Source organism: Chrysochloris asiatica, unplaced genomic scaffold (genome assembly GCF_000296735.1).
Source record: "Chrysochloris asiatica unplaced genomic scaffold, ChrAsi1.0 scaffold00052, whole genome shotgun sequence".
Lineage (NCBI taxonomy): Eukaryota > Metazoa > Chordata > Mammalia > Afrosoricida > Chrysochloridae > Chrysochloris > Chrysochloris asiatica.
In genome coordinates, this window is record NW_006408570.1 from 11,843,183 (window position 1) to 11,860,159 (window position 16,977).

Genomic DNA, 16,977 nt, shown 5'->3' on the forward strand with positions numbered 1-16,977 from the left:
CCATTCCAAAGAGAGGTGACCCAAAGAATGTGGATATCATCGAACAATATTAATATCACCTGCAAGTAAAATTGTGCTGAAGATAATTCAAAAAAAAGTCACAACAGTACATCAACAGGGAACTTCCAGATATTCTAGCATGATTCAGATGAGGACATGGAATGAGAGCTGTTATTGACTGAAAGAAGAAAAACAGAAAGCTACAAGGTCACTCTAAATCAGAACCAACTCAATGGCACTTAATAATAACAACAACTAGTGCTGGGGTTGGAGTTGTCTTATCATCTCATTGAGCCAGAAAAATTAGTCTACGTCACTGTGAGGATGGAGTCTTACCAGAAAAAAACAGATGTTTCCATTGTCAATCATCCTGGGTAGAGTTCACATCTGGAATAGTATATGAGGACTCAAGAAGCAAGCCTTAGACTGGCTTCTTGTACTTTAATGTGCATACATGTCAGCTAGAACTCTCATTAAATTGCAGATTATGAGTGAGTAGGTCTAGGGTGGGGCCTGAGACTCAGCAAATCTAACAATTTTATGGTGATGAAAAGGTTTTGGACCATACTTTGCATAAAAATCTTTCTGTTACCTGTAGGGTAGGAACCAGGGCTAGAGAGAAGATGTTTAAACTGCTGTAAGCAAGCCAGCAGCAAGAATGGGAGCTAGTCTGGTAAGAAAGCTACTCAAAGCTGAGTCTGAGTCAGTGCCACAATTAGACATAAATGTCCACATTTGTTTCCATCCCATTATCTCTGAACTTTCAATGAAATCTTGTTGCACACTAGTTACATACTGACTCCATATTGGTCTCTACCATAATGTCAGGAATTGCCTGGGGGAAATGCCCCCATGTTTGAGATGAAGTAATCAGTGGTACAAAGACCCTGAAAACAGAGGGTTGAGCAGCAGAAAACAGTTCTGTCCTGGTGATCTCATAAAGAGCAAAAACCTCTGAGGAAATACCACTGTGGGGCAGAAGAACTGAAGTCTTACCTCTGAGCAGGGAGCAGTACTTGGCATCTCTGTTAAATAACAAAAGAGCTCATTTCAAATATGTTAAGAAAATGGTTTGTTTTCCATATGAGAAGTCTGGGAGTCAAGTCATTTCAGAGTTAATTCCCAAGCCTCAGATATCATCAAGGACCCAAGATCTTTCCATCTTTCTGCTCTTTACTCCCAGATATGTTGGCTTTTGTCAACAGGTCTGTCCTTAAATTGTGGCAAGAAAACTGTGGATGTTTTCAGCAACACAAGCTCACACAGCAAGTCAAAAGGAAAACCACCCCTCCTTCATGTTCATTTTTAATAACAAAGAAGACTTTACTAGAAGCTACCCCCACTCCTAGCAGATTTCTACTCATAACCATAAGCCAAAACTGCTCCACATGCAAGTTCCAATCCAAACATGAACAAGGGTAATGGGATTTCCTTGCTTGTCTTGGGAGTAATCAAGTTCACTGTCTGGATTATATGAGCTGTTTTATATGCTTATAACATGATGTTAAAACAGTATTCTTTCCCACCTCAGTTTACTTGGGGACATCTAGAAAATAGTTGCCATCTATTCTCACTTTCCAAAGAAAGATGTTATACAAGCTATCCAAGACTTGTAAAGAAAATGTCTTATAAGCAGTTTTGTAAACTTCATGCTGTATAAAACGTCTATATTGAAGAGGCTGGGAATTAGAAAGACATTTTCATTCAGTCTCAACACCCTCCATAGGATTAGATTCAACTTCAAGTGACAGCATGCATAAAACACTAACTACTGAAAAGTAGAACTTCATTTCTCTTTCATGTAAAAATCTAGACTGGTGGTTCAAAACTGCTATGGTAATAGCATCCACATTCCAACCAGTAGGAAGGTGAAAAACAAAGGAAAAAGCCCTCATTTCAAAAACATTCCTGGAAGCTGCATACACTAGTTTTTATATCTCAGTGCCCAGTTCTTAGTTACACCTCATTACAAGGGAGACTAGGAAATGTAGTCTTTAGTTTGGGAAAACATGTGTCCAGCATTTTAAGGCTACATCACTTTGGTAAAAGAGGAGAACAGATAAATGGATAAAACCAGCTGTTTCTTCCACAAACTACCCTTTTAATAACCATATGCATCTTTCCTACAATACATAGAAACACCCATACCCTCCATAAAAGAATGACCCCAGTAGTAACTACATTCAGCTTAATTTCAGAGGGAAAAAATTAATGGTCAGGTGATCTATATACTACAAGAAATGTATCTCCCCATCACGCACCTAAAATTAAAATGGTAGACAAGAAACACAATAACAGCAATTTAAAAACAACAACAACAAACAAAACACACACACATTTAAAATTGGAGAGAATGAGAAACACCCAGAAGTCACTGGCCTATAACTATCATCATATCCCACTGAGAAGGAAAGCAAAGACTCCATTCCTTGGTAAAGAAGCTGGTTCCTAGATTAGACCACCCTAAGAATAATGATCTTGGCCATTGGTCCTAGTTTGCCCTCTGAAGTGGTCCCCTTGGCCACAACTGAAATAGCCTGACCATTGGAGAGTAGACATAACACTCTTTCATAAAAGTAAGTTGGCAGGAAGGAAAAAACTTGTAAGGTAAAAAACAGATACTCCCCACACCTTCCTCCCTGACTTGGAATTTTAGGCCAGAGGAAGAAAAAAAGAGAAGCTTTAATTTTAAAGAAAAATCTAAAGTTTTTATTATTTTTCTAGAACTGCACATTTTATTTCAGTGGTCCTTAACCCCAGCTGTCTAGTGGGATTCCCTGGTGTGTTTTTCAAATTCCTGATGTCTAGGTCCCAGGTTGAATTGGTCCAGGGTATAGCCTGGGCATCAATATTTGTTTTAAAGTTGCCCAGGCAATTCTGATGGATATCCAGAGTTGAAAATCTGTCACAATGCTAAATTAAGAACATTTTTTGCAAACAAGGAAACAGATTCACCAGTGATCCTTTGTTTTAAAAAAAGTAACAGAACTTTCCCTAGAATTTACTCAGGGAATGGAGAACAAGTCCTGTAACACATGTGTGGAAGGATCGAAAACTGGCATCTTAAGATAGGACCAAGTAGGCATCCTCACTTTCAGTCTGTTATATAAATGGAGTCCTGGTGTGGCACTGTGGGTTAATGCGCTGGACTGCAAAGTCACTTTGAACCATCAGGTCGGTGGTTCAAGCTCACCAGCTGCTCCTTGGAAATCCTATACAGGATCACTATGGGTGAGAATTGACTAGACAGAACTTAACAATGACAACAACAACACAAATGCTATCTACATGTGAGAGATAGTAGCCTTTTTAGGGCCAGCAACATGACTTAGTCTCCTTTTAGGTCTCTGCACTGTTCTGTACCTATTAAATCCATGGTGAGAATTTACCTTATCTATAATTATTGCCCTTTTATGCTGATCTCCACACTGGGAAAAAGTGAAGGGTCCTTTCTTATGCAGATTCCTTGGGTGATGCAAACAGCTAATGCATTCAGCTGATAACCAAAAGATTGGAGGTTCAAGTCCACCCAGAGGCACCTTGGAAGAAAGGCATAGTTATCCACTCCAAAAGATCAGCCATTGAAAAGCCTAGGGAGCACATGTAGTCACCGTAAGTTGGAACTGGCTCAATGGCAATTTGTCTTCCTTATGCAAAGGGCAAATTGATGCTATGGTAGGCTTAGATTGTATCTTAGAACCAACCAAAAATAGATAGTGGATGGGCTAGACTCAATGATGAAGTGGTCAAGCTATAACAAAATTCTATGGTCCAGATTATGACCTGTATATTGAAACTGGCCCATATTTGAGAAATGTTTGTCTCACTGATGCAAAGAAAGGTCTGCCAAAGGGCTAAAATGGCCCACATTATAATGAAGACCCAAAGGGTAACCTTTGGTGTCTTAAAATCCTGAAACCTACCCAACTGAAAGATTCTAATCAGGTTTGCTAGATCAGAGTACTTCATCCATTGCAGCCTCATCCCTACCTTGCCTAACTAGACTCTGGCAGAGCAATTCTAATTACCCATCACCACCACACCCACTGCCCTCCATCACAGAAAGCCCTGTTCCATTAATAAAGACGGGTACAATGACAGGATACAGGAAAGGAGCCAGAAGCTTGCAAAACCATCAGCTACCAGCCAAGAGCAGCTTTATTCTGTCAACACAAAGATGTCATGTCCCAAAGTAGAAGCCTACAGCAACAGAGTCCCCCAGGAGATGGTTCTTAAAATGTTCCCTATTCCCTCAAGCCCACATTTATTGTACAGCTCCATCTAATAGCCAGCAGCTGGTAGCCAAATGCATCATGCCCCAAGCCTTGACACTTGAGAAATTGCACTTTCCTGTGAATGGACCCTGAAGCTTGGTGCCAAAACAGGACCCTTTTTCAGAAGCTAAAAAGGAAACACAGATATTTTCAAACCCATTCGAGTATCATACTTGGCCTTCTCCATCAAAACTACTGTCTTTGGTCTGGTGAAAAGACAATTGTTAATTAGAAATAAAAATGTACCCAACTATGGAGTCCTGGTGTGGCGCTGTGGGTTAATGCACCAGACTGCAAAGCCATTTGAACTACAAGGTTGGCGGTTCAAGCTTACCAACTGCTCCTCGGAAACCCTATACAGGGTCGCTATGGGTGGGAATTGACTTGATGGCACTTAACAACAGCAATGAGCTTATGCTCAGAGTCTACTTAAAGTGATTTTGGTGAAAAGAACATTCCAATCCCAATAAATACAAGTACATTTTTGGTGTTTTCTCAGCAAAGGGAGCCCCTCACATGAAAGGTCAATTCAGCAAAGACAAGCCCCTTGCTCAAATGGAAATAGCTTCAAACAGAAATAGCTTTACTCTGTAGTCCCCTATACTCTAACATCATCAAGAAGGTTGATTTACCTTCTAGAGAGATGAATACAATCTGGGCCCCTGATAACCTGTAACACTGCTTCCCATGTCTGTAGTTTTTGCCATTGTCTCTAAAGGTAAACCAGACCCCCGGTAGTTCCAATAGCACCAAGCCAGGAGTCTTTAGTTGTAATCAGGCTTTCAACAATGCTGGAACATTTGATGATGACCATAATGAGTCACCCATTAAAGGTAAGTTTTTTTCAAAGTTAATGAGCTTTTCAGTACATTATGTGGCCCCAAAGAATGGCCACATACTGTACTGAAAAATGTCCGCAGGATGCACTACACTTTCTCACTATTTATTTAACTTTATGTGGATGCCGTAAAACTTCTTTATTTGCTTTCAGTTAGCCCATAGGTTTTGACAAGATAAATTTTTATTTAGGTCTTTGCCGGGCTACCATCAGAAACAGGAGAATCACTTTCCAAAAATGGGCTGATAAATGGATTAATCAAAGCACTCCCCACCCGGCTTTCCTTCCAGCAACCACAGGGATCAACAGACGGAGTTTTTCCTTAATTAAAGAAACTCAGCAACAAGGTGATTTATCGATGATGAAGCTTGCAGGCCTTTTCATTGTGCGGTCACCGTTGGCCACTGTTTGAAATTTACCAACATAAATAAAACTTCTCCATGACTAAACAAAGTTAAAGTAGCAATAAATTGAGCCTGCCATGTAGTCTGGGCTAGATCTGAAGCCAAACATAAATACCAGAATGCCTTGGCCGTGACACGCTTGACACAATGACATCATGCACTCCCCCACAGAACAGCCCAGCCCAAGCCAAAGCCTAAAACTTAATACAATTCCCTGAAATGAATCAAATTGCAATGGTCTAGACGCGGCTGCGCTAAATGTACGACTTCTGACTCCCCCACCCCACCCCACACTCCGCTGTCGAGCGATCACATTAAAAAATAATCTATACGCTGATCTAAATTTCGCCTTTTCTGCATGATTAACTTTTGGCAGGAGTAAATCTCTGTTATTCTCACTTCCCGGGAATGTTTGGAAAGTTACTAAAAACTCAGAATTTATCAGCTTCAGGTCCAGAGGCTGCGCTGTTCTCCTGGATCAACTACCCCCACCCCAGAATGAACGCCCCCGCGGGCCTTGAGTGTTAATATGGGGGAGGTGGGGAACGACTCAGCTCATTTTAAAACCGCCCAACGGCTGGCTTCTCTCCCAAGGGACTTGCTCTGCCCAGATCTAGCAACAGGCTGTAATAAAATGCCTTCATGAAGCCAGAAAGTCAACTAAAGAGGGCTAAACTGCCCCCTACCCTGTTACTGATAGGAGATGAAAGGAGGGGATGGGAGAAAGCTCTCAGAATGCACACGCCAGACATGGAATTAAAAACGGAGAAAATCTAATAACTAATTGGTGAAACCGTAAAAGCTGCCATAAAAGACATTCTCCTTAAACTGCTTTACACAAGGCTATATAATTTTATGTCACTTTTTATTTATGTTGCTGTAATGAAAACTGTGCTGGAAGCGGAGGAGCATTGGAAGAAAGGAATCGAACTATTTATTTAAAAGGTTGGAGGAAGGTTCATCAATAGAGCTTCAAACAAGATCCCTTTTTGAAATACAGAGGGGTCAAGAAGGGGAATCTATCTACCCTTGAAAACCTCCGGGTAAATGTTGGAAGGAGCATCTTTCTTCCACCACTATTCTCTCTGGCCCCAAGGTCTTAATTATGTATCATCTATTAAGTGGAATCTAGTGTGTAGCGCTGTAGGATCAGCACTGGGCTTTGAACCACAAGTGGGTAATTCAAACCCACCAGCTACTCCTCGGAAACCCTATCCAGGGTTGCTCAGAATTGGAATCAACTCGACAGCACTTAACAGCAGTGTCACTAGGAGTCGGAATAAACTCAGCAATGAATCTGGGGGCTTCACAGAACCAGGGTATGGAGTTGGATAGATAGATCCTGGCTCTTTAGAGGAATCTTGTAAAAATAGGTTTTTATTGTGCAAAATAGATAGAAGAATGATTTGAACTTCTAAAGAGATCCATATAAAAATGAACCCCATCTTAATAAGTTATTGATGAATTTGCAAAGCTGCTTAGAACATTACTAAGCCATATTCAAAGCATTCTAGAAAGGCCCTACGCATTATGACTCACAGAACCATACATCCCTTTGCCCCTTTCCGTTTTGTTGTGTGAAGATTCAGAGAATGGTACGCAACCAAGAAAAGAGAACTAAGTTGTACTGTCATTTACTTTGAGTAAATCATAAGTTGTTGCTGTTGGTGTTATGTGCAGTGGAGTCGGTTCCGACTCGTCGTGACCCTGTACAGGATTTCCGAGGCTGTAAATATTTACGGGAGCAGAAAGCCTCATCTTTCTTCTGTGGTACAGCTGGTGGTTTGGAACTACTGACTGTGAGATTAGCAGCCCGATTCATATCCACTATACTACCAGAGCTCCTTAAGTAAGAGATACAAAAAATTGACTATGTTCTAGTGAAAGGGACACAGAGGGGCTCTTGAGGCACATTGTTTCTGCATACTAGGATATGTTCACCTTGTAAAAATATGTTGTAACTTACAATATGTGCTGCTGTACTTCAATACGTTTGTAATCGCGTATGTGCACAGGAGTATCTTAAAAGAGATGTAAAGAGTGGATAATGTGCATACCAAAAAAAAAGGAAGCATTGTAAGGTTTTCTTAGGGAAAATGTAGATTATCCCTTAACATGCAAGGACCTTCTGAACCCTGCCTGATTTTCAAAGCAAGATGGGGTTGTTTTTAGAAACAATTTGCCTTCTATTAACAATGAAATCCAATTCTGCCTCAAATATTAGAAAGTGAAACATATATACAACTTAGCGGGACTATTGAAGTATCAAACAGATAGGGTATTATTTAGGTAGGTCCCAACAGTCAAGGCCACTTTACACCATTATGGACCAGACTAAACAAACCTGACCTGCAGGATGACCTTCCAAGGATCCCAAAAGATCGGAAACTCCTAAATGGCAGCCCTGACCAGACTTTACAGCCTGGTAATGGCATGCAAACGACACTCCGTCTCTGTCACACAGCCAAAGGTTGGTGTTGTATATGAGAGCAATTTCCTCAAGAATTCAGATGAAAATGTGATACTTGGCCTTTTATGTATGGGGTTCACAACATCAAGTGTATTTACTAGCTGGAGATACCCAAACCTCCTGATAAATGCCCTGTCGAGTCAGCCTGCTAGGGAATAGGGTGGTTTCCTGACCTCTTCCCAATCAGTTGGCAGTGACATGGGTGTCAGAAGGAGAAGGAGGGGAGAGTCCACTCATCTAGGACAGGAAAAGCCTCATTTGCAAGATATTTTTAAAGCTGAAACTGTATCTAGAAAAACATCATTGAGATTCGGAGGCACTCGGCGCTGGAAAACAGGTTTTCACTCACCCCCTCTCTGTGAGGTCCCTCAATGCAACGATTTTTTTTTTTTTTTTCTGGTGCTGACTCCATGCACCAAAGTCCAGGCTGTGCCTGTTACTCAATCTTGTCCACCTAGGAAATGTTGGCAGTTTGCGGCCGTGAGCCCGGCTTATTATTGAAGGGCCTGTTTTCACATGTTCCTGTTACATGATGATCTGTACCACACAAGATGAGTCAGATTCATCTTGTGGGGAATTTATTATTCTAAATAGCCCTCAACAAGAAGTTGGTTGGGAAAGAGGCTGTGTTTGCTGAGAGAAAAGGGGAATGGAGAGAAGGAAGGGGAAAAGAGAAGAGGCAGGGGAAGAGAGAAAAGAGAAAGAGAACAAAGGAAGGGGAAAGGAAAGAAAAAAGAGAAGCTATAACCATACTCATATACGCAAATGAAAAGAATAAGCTTTTGAGATGACGTTAAAGTCAAAGATCACCACAACTCATCATTATTACTATTTTCTCTCACAAAACAAATCAAGGGACTGACTCCTCATTATACCCTGTGGCTACTTTCCAGAGGCCTTTCGGAAATAGAAGTACGTCCCTTTCCCAGACTTCCAGGGTATCTTCTCTCCAACCCATTTAAACATGGTTCACTTTCAGGACCACCAGTAAAGTATCCCAGTCCCATGGCCCTATTAAAGAATAAACTGTGGATCATAAGGAAAGGATATAAACACCATGTTGTTATTAGGTACCATTGAGTCAGCTCCGACTCACAGTGGCCTTATGTATAACAGAATGAAACATCGTCCAGCTCTGCGCTGTCTTCACGATCATTGGTCTGTTTGAATCCACTGTCGAGGCTATTGTGTCCACCCATTTCCTTGAGGGTTTCCCTTGTTTTCATTGACCCTCAGTTTACCATCCATGATGATCTAATGATTGGTCTTTCTGAAGTCCAAGTTCTAAGGAACATTCAAGTAGTATTGCTTAAGATTTATGTGTTCATTCTTTTGCAGTAATGCTCTTGTTCTAAGTGCTGTCAAGCTGGCTCCAACTCATAGCAACCCTATATAGGGTTTCCAATGAACAGTTAGCAGGTTTGAACCACTAACGTTGCAGTTAACAGTCCAGTGCTTATCTTACAGCACCACCCCCAATCAATAGTATATTCAGTATTCTTTGCCAGCAACCACAGTTTGAGCCCATCAATTCTTCTTCTGTCTTCCTTTTTCAATATCAACTTTTGCATGTACATAAGATAACTGAAAAGACCATGGCTTGGGTCAGGTTGTCCTTAGTCTGAGGACTTAAATGCTACTCACATCTTTTTGAAAAAAAATTCTTTTTACCCCTATTGAAAATGCAGAGTTTATCTGTCATCCATGCTCTTCTGAAGATGACACTTGACCAGAAGTGCCTTGGTAGTACTGTAGGATAGACACTGGTCTGTTAACAAGGTCAGGGTTCAAACCCACCAGCGATTCCACGGGAGAAAGATGAGGCTGTGTGCTCCCATAAAGATTTACAGTCTCAGAAACTTTATACAGGGTCTCTCTGAGTCAGAATCGATGCCCCTCGCTTTAACTGTGTGGTTTAGAGGTACTTCAGAAGGAAGATCTAGTGATCTACTTCCCATAAGTCAGCCATTGAAAACCCTATGGAGTATAGTTCTACTCTGAAACACATGAGGTCACCTAGAGACAGAATCAGTAGGATGACAATTGCTGCTGTTGGTCGGTGCATTAATAACAGGCCTGGGCGGTTACCTGCTCCAGTTTCTGTGTATGTTCCACCAGAAATCAAATACGGGGCTGAAGAGGCCCAGCAACCAGCCTGGTGGCCCCAGCTCTGCAGCAGCAGTAACAGCCCCCTTTCATCTTTGTGAGGGTCACTTCCCGAATGAACCCTGGCCCCACATAAGTGTAAACGAGGCGTTCCTTCCAGCCTGTCCCACAGCACGTGTCTACCATGCGATTCAAGGGGTCTTTATATTCCCCCTCCCGCTTCTTTCTCTGCCCTTTAATCCCTCCTAGGGAATTCAGCTATGCATATTGCATGAAATAAGGACCACAGGCTGGGCCTCTACAAGCTGCTAATTGAAAACCTTGTTACAAGTGGGAGGAAGAGACACAGGGGGAAAAACAACAACCTTTGACAGGCCCCCTCTCATGTTGTGAACAGCAAAATGCCCGCCCAGAAGGGCAGTCCCGGTTCCACCTCAGCCAAGTAACAGTCCTTCTCACTGCTGAGAGGATCCGAGGACAGAAACGCTAGGAGACAGTGCTGTGTAATCAAAAAGGGTTGCAAGGATGTTTCTAATGGACTTCCAGTCCTCTGCCCTACTCTGGGGCTCACTTATTTTATGAAGGTGGAACACCAGCCACCTCTGGAGATAGGATGTCTGGGACAAAGCTTGACCCTCTACCCTCAGCTGTGTGACCTTGGACGAGTAACTCAGGCTGCCTAGGCCTCAGTTTCATCCTCTGTAAAATGGGGACAAGAATTCTATTTCTAGGGTCATTGCAAGAACTTTATGTGGTAATAATATATGTAATCACTCAAGTACAATGCCGATCACAGTTGATACTGTTCTTGGTTTTAGTTGATTTTGACTCAGGGTGATCCCACGTGTGCAGAGTAGAACTGATGAATAGGCTTCTCCTTTCAGGAGCAAATTGGTAGGCCTGTCTTCCGAGGTGACTTTGAGTGGGTTTGAACCACCATCCTTTTGGCTGAGGTGGAGCCAGGACTGCCCTTCTGGGCGGGTGTGTTGCTGTTCACATGAGAGGGCTCCTGTAAAAGGTTGTATTTTCCCCTCTGTCTCTTCCTCCTACTTGTGACAAAGTTTTCAATTACCTTATAATTGAAAGTAGTTACCTGGTTAACCAGCTGTACCACTCGGGGACTCCTCCTTATGTATCAACTGTTAATGGTCTGCTTTTAGTTCAAACAATGAGAATCTCCCTTTGCCAGATTAGAGAAAGGTTGAGGATACAGGAGGAGGTTGAGACCACTGTTCTATCACCATTTTATAAGTAAATCTGGGATTAGTTACATGGACACCTTCAAATAAAAAAAGGTACAAGAATGCATGCAAATGTTGAGGTGGATAGAGGAAGATGAAAAGAACTCAGTGGAGGGGAGAATGCAAAAGAAACAGGGAAAGGAGGCAAAGAAATTAACATCTTTCAATCATCTATTAATAGCAGGCACATGCTGGATACTCTCATGGAATGTCTCTACACTGGTATAAAGTAGCTGTGATTTTTCCCCATTTTCCACTAAATATTTCAGGTTCAGAACAATTAATTAGTTCCCCAATGTCACATGTCTCCTAAATGTGGCATGGAGTCCTCTCTGACTCCCCAAACTCCATTCTTGCCACTACAACTCACTGGGGGCACCTCCCTGCCTTCAAGATGGTCAAGGATCCTCAGGCAATGGTATTAATACAATCCCCAGGTGCTAAATAAATGTTTCCAATGCTACATCTATAGAAGGTTTAGATTCAAACGCTGGACCACCTATTTTGCTCAGAACAGAAGTAATGAGATGATTATTCCTTGCCAAGGGTGGGTAGGAATGTGTCTGAAGCAATAAATGGAAGTACTTTAATACCTTCCATTGTATACCTGTAGCTGAGGTGTTAGCATCCAGGTAACACCAAGATTATAAAAAGCAAGCTAAATGGAAGCTCTGTGCCAGAAATTTAAGCCAGATTCAGAAAAGGATGTAGAACCAAAGATGTCTGTGCTGATGTCAAATGGATCTTGACTGAAAGCAGAGAATACCAGAAAGATGTTTACCTGTGTCTTACTGACTATGTAAATGTATTAGATAACATTGTGAAGAATGGGGATTCCAGAATGCTTAATTGTGCTCATATGGAACCCGTACATAGACCAAGAGGCAGTCATTCAAAGAGAACAAGGGACTACAGTGAAATTAAAACTCAGGACAGGTGTGTGTCAAGGTTGTATCCTTTCACCACACTTAATCTGTATACTGAGCAAAATAATCCAAGAAGTTGGACTCTATAAAGAATTTGGCATCACGATTGGAGGAAGACTCATTAACAACCTGAAATATGCAGATGACACAACCTTGCTTGCTGTAAGTGAGGAGGACTTGAAGCAGTGTCTGATGAAGAGCAAAGACTACAGCCTTCAGCATGGATTACAACTCAACAGAAAGAAAACAAAAAGCCTTCAAACCGGGCCAATAAGTAACATTGTGATAAACAGAAAAAAGTGACATTGTTAAGGATTTCATTTTACTTGGATCCATAATCAACACCCATGGATTTAAAAAAAAATCAAACAACATATTGCATTGGGCATATTTCTGCTAAAAAAAAAAAAAAAAAAAAGCCTTGTTAAAGTGTTAAAAAGCAAAAATGTCACCTTGAGCATTAAGGCGCATCTGACTCAAGCTATGGTATTTTCAATCACCTCATACGCACGTGAAAGCTAGCCAATGAATAAGGAACCATGAAGAAGGGTTAATGCCTTTGAACTATGTGTTGATGAAGACTATTGAACATACCAAGGACTACCAAAAGAATGACTATATCTGTCTTGGAAGAAATAGAGCCAAAATGCTCGTTAGAAGCTCACATGCTTTGGATATGTCATCAGAAGGGACTAGTCCCTGGAGAAGGACACCATGCTTGGTAAAAGAGAAGATCAGTGAAAAAGAGGAAGACTCTCTGTGGGCTAATGTGTCAGACTGCAAAGTCATTTGAACTGCAAGGTCGGTGGTTCAAGCTCACCAGCTGCTCCTTGGAAATGCTATACAGGGTCGCTATGGGTCAGAACTGATTTGACAGCACTTCACAACAACTCGACAATATGGATTGACACAGTACCTGCAACAATGGGCTCACACAGAGTAATGATGGTGTGGATGGCCCAGGATCAGGCAGTATTTCATCCCGTTACATCTAGAGTCACTATGAATCAGAATTGACTCAACAATACCTAACAACAACATGATCACAATCGTGGTGACTTTATCAGAGGACCTCCAAAATCATGAGCAATTATGTGGTATGCAATGCCTACATTATGAAAACTGTGATGATTTTGTGACTACTGATGAGGATAATGACTAATATATTCTGTCAACAGATATGACAGCTGTCTGTACGTATTTAGAGGCATATATTTTTAGATGCTGTTACTGTAACTTCAGCTATTTTAACTACTGAATTTTGTTGACACGATGCAATCTAGTAACAAGGAGGCTTATAGGAAAAGGTTAAAATTCCTGTTTCTAGCTCTTTCTCTTCCTTGTATCATTTTTGTCTCATTATTCACTGGGACCCATAAATCTGCCACTGAGATCACAGACTAAGTGATGTGCTACAGAGAAATTGCTAATGTCAGTAACAAACAAAATAAAATTGAGGACCAATCCATAGTGCTGAGCATTCAAAATGGCCTCGTTCTGCCTGATACTCATTCAACTGTGTTCTCTTGAACTGACCAGAAGACCTTCTGTCTGATCCGGGACACGTGCCTCATTTCCTCTGCCCCAGTTCTTCATTTTCCAAAATTGGGGTAAGAAGAGAAAGGAGGTGGAGACCTTTGCAAGACAGGCTCTAATTTTAAGACAAAAGCCATCCCATTAAATCTTAACAGATGTTACTCAAGTTGAGAAGATTAAGGAAGATTTCAGCATCAAAAATCAAAGAAAATATGCCATGACCTCAAAAAAGGATAAAACACAAAGCTCTAACAAACCTAAAGTCCACTTTGACAGCTGTCTCTGATAGAATTGACAAGGTGCTATTGATGTTTGGATTAAACCATGCCTCTGTGATCAAGTACTCAAACATGGGATAAAAGACAAATATATTCTTTAATCCTACCCACTAATTTTGTCTAGGCCCTGAATTGCAGTGGGTACCAAACAAATGTTGAAAGTGGCTTTTCTTCTGCTTATTGACAATGCTATTTGTATTTCATTAATTTAACACCTATTTTATCAGCTTTTAAACCAACACAAGGAAATCCATACAAGATACTGAACTCTCCGTAAACAGATTGCTCTAACTTCCAAAGTTACTAGACGTAGAATCAATAGATGATGATTTCAAAAGTGAAAAGATGTTACAAAAGTATAATAAAAAATTCATCCCTGGCTAATTTTTCATTTTTACTTTTTCTTTTTTTTCCTGAACCATAAAACAGCATTGGGAATTCCAATTTTCAGCCTGGTGAATTTTGAAAGAAGAAAAACTTTTTTTTTCCCCCTTAGAAAAGAAAGGGTGAAGAGGCAATTAAGTCATTAATTACTCTCTTTGTCTAATGCTGTCCAACCCATCAAACTTTGCCTCTTCTGTCTTCATTAAAGGTGGAGCTCACTCTACTTTACAATAAGTACCTCTTAATAAGACAATCTCATGTTTCAAAAGCTGCTCTATGAGGAATTTAGATGAAGACAAATTAAAATAACGCATAGTAGCAGACCCCAGAGTTTGACAGCCACACAGCGCCCACTATCACCCAAGATCCTCAAATGAGCCACGACACTAGAAGTTCTCAGAACCAGGACACAGGAGAGAAACAGTTTGCTGTGTGCAAAGGGCAAGATTCTTAGGATTTAGTAGAAGGGGAAAGAAGCAACTGGTATTAATTCTATGGGGTCTGTGATTCCACAGCTCCCTGCAGAGGATGCTTGGAAGGGAAACTGGTCCAATGCAGTTGTTTCTTAAGATAGTCTGGCAGCACAAATGGCAGACTATCTTAAGAAATTTCCTGGAAAGACAGTGTCTGAGAGGAAAAGTTGGTCAGTGTTAGTTCCTATCAATGGGTCGATATGACTTCAGGAAGATTTTCTAAGAGAGGTCTTTACCTCCGCCCTATCAGCATGTCTTCAGTCTCTCACACCCCCTCTATTAGATTGTATCTCCCAGGCAGTGGACCAATGCCCCATGAAAAGGCCCCTCTGTACTGTATGTAATAAAGTACACTCCCTTAGAGTGCTTCATGAGCTTTGAAAAAAAAAGCCTTACAAATAGATGCTACAAAAAGACAAACATTGTAAGATCTCACGTATATGGATCATCTTAGAGTAGGTTACGTGTAGGCAGACCTAAGCTTTTAGTGGTTACAGGAGCATGTGGGAGAAAGGAACAAGGGGGAATTCATTGTTCAGGGAACACTGAACTTCAGTTCAGGGTAATGGAAGAAATTTGGAAATAAACAACAGTGATTGTCGCATTAACATGATGAACACAATTGATGTCAAAGAATTGTACATGTGAAGAATGTTGAAATGGTAAACATTTTGTTACTTACATAGTGTTGTTATTGTTAAATGCCGCCACATCATTCTGACTCATGGTGACCCTGTATAGGGTTTCTGATCTGGTAGGTTTGAACTACCAACCTTGTAGGATAAGTCCATTGCTTATCCTAGAGCACCGCACCAGGACTCTACATACATAGTCAGCACCACTACAACAAAGAAAATTCCTTGGTCCAAAAATGTGACAAACTATAACTGTCCCTCAGTTTGCTTTTCAATCTAAGTGTCCTTGTGTTTATCAAGATGGAAGCTATCATTTCACAATCCCCTGAAACAGCAGTGAGAAGGAGAAAAAGCGGCCACATACAAGGCTAATGTGCTTACAAAGAAGGAGTGAGCAGCAACATGCTTTCCAAGGCTTTTTTTGGAAGATTGGACCATGCTTACAAAAGATTCTCCCTTTTCATAACAATTGCTAGAGCTCCACTCAGGTTACCCCTCAGGACTGTAAGAGGACTCAGCAAATACTTTTCTGACTTCATCCTAAAATACTCTGCCTACAAGATACTAGAATTACATAAGGACTAGTATACTAACAACATCTTTATTTTTGTGTGTTGCTATGGAATTTTGAAAACAAAACAAAGAAAACCACTGATCAGTAATTGTGACAAAACTTCTTAGCCACAGCATTGAGAATAGAGCCTAATTATTCTATAAACACACTTTGATTTGTTTACTTCAACGTCAAATTAACTTCGAATGCGTAGCAGCAGACGCTGATTTGATATGGTGCACAATGCCGCCGCAAACTGCGCACGCCATGTACCTGGCGTAAATCTCTCTTTTCTAAATAGATTCATTTGTAGACGTGCCCCCACTGTATACTCCGCATACAAAATAAGGAACCACATGTGCATTTCATTTGAAAGGAAATTGTTTCCAAAGTGGGGTGTGTGTGTTTGTCAGCCCATGGTTTGGCTCACTCTCCTCAGCCCCTTCACTCAGTAGAAATGGGATTTTTTTTTTTTTTTTTAAGGAAAATTAGCATCTCATGGCCATCCATGACAGGGCTCTTACAGCTAGAGTATGAGCCTAGGCGAATTTAGAACTACAAAAGAGAAGAAGCTTTGTAAATTTGTAAGAATCACTACATGCTAAGTAAAAAAGGAGAAGAATGGAGAAAAAGACAAGCCAAGACTAGCACTTCCGCTAGTCATTCATTTAGCAAGAGTTTATTGAATGTGCATTTTATTCTTGCTCCTTTATTTAAGCCTTACATAGATCTGGTGTGGCGCTGTAGGGTAATGCACTGGACCAAACGGTCGACTTGAACTGCAAGGTCTGCTGCTCAACCCCAGCAGCCGCTCCTCAGAAACCCTACCCAGGATTGCTATGAGTCAGAACCAACTTGA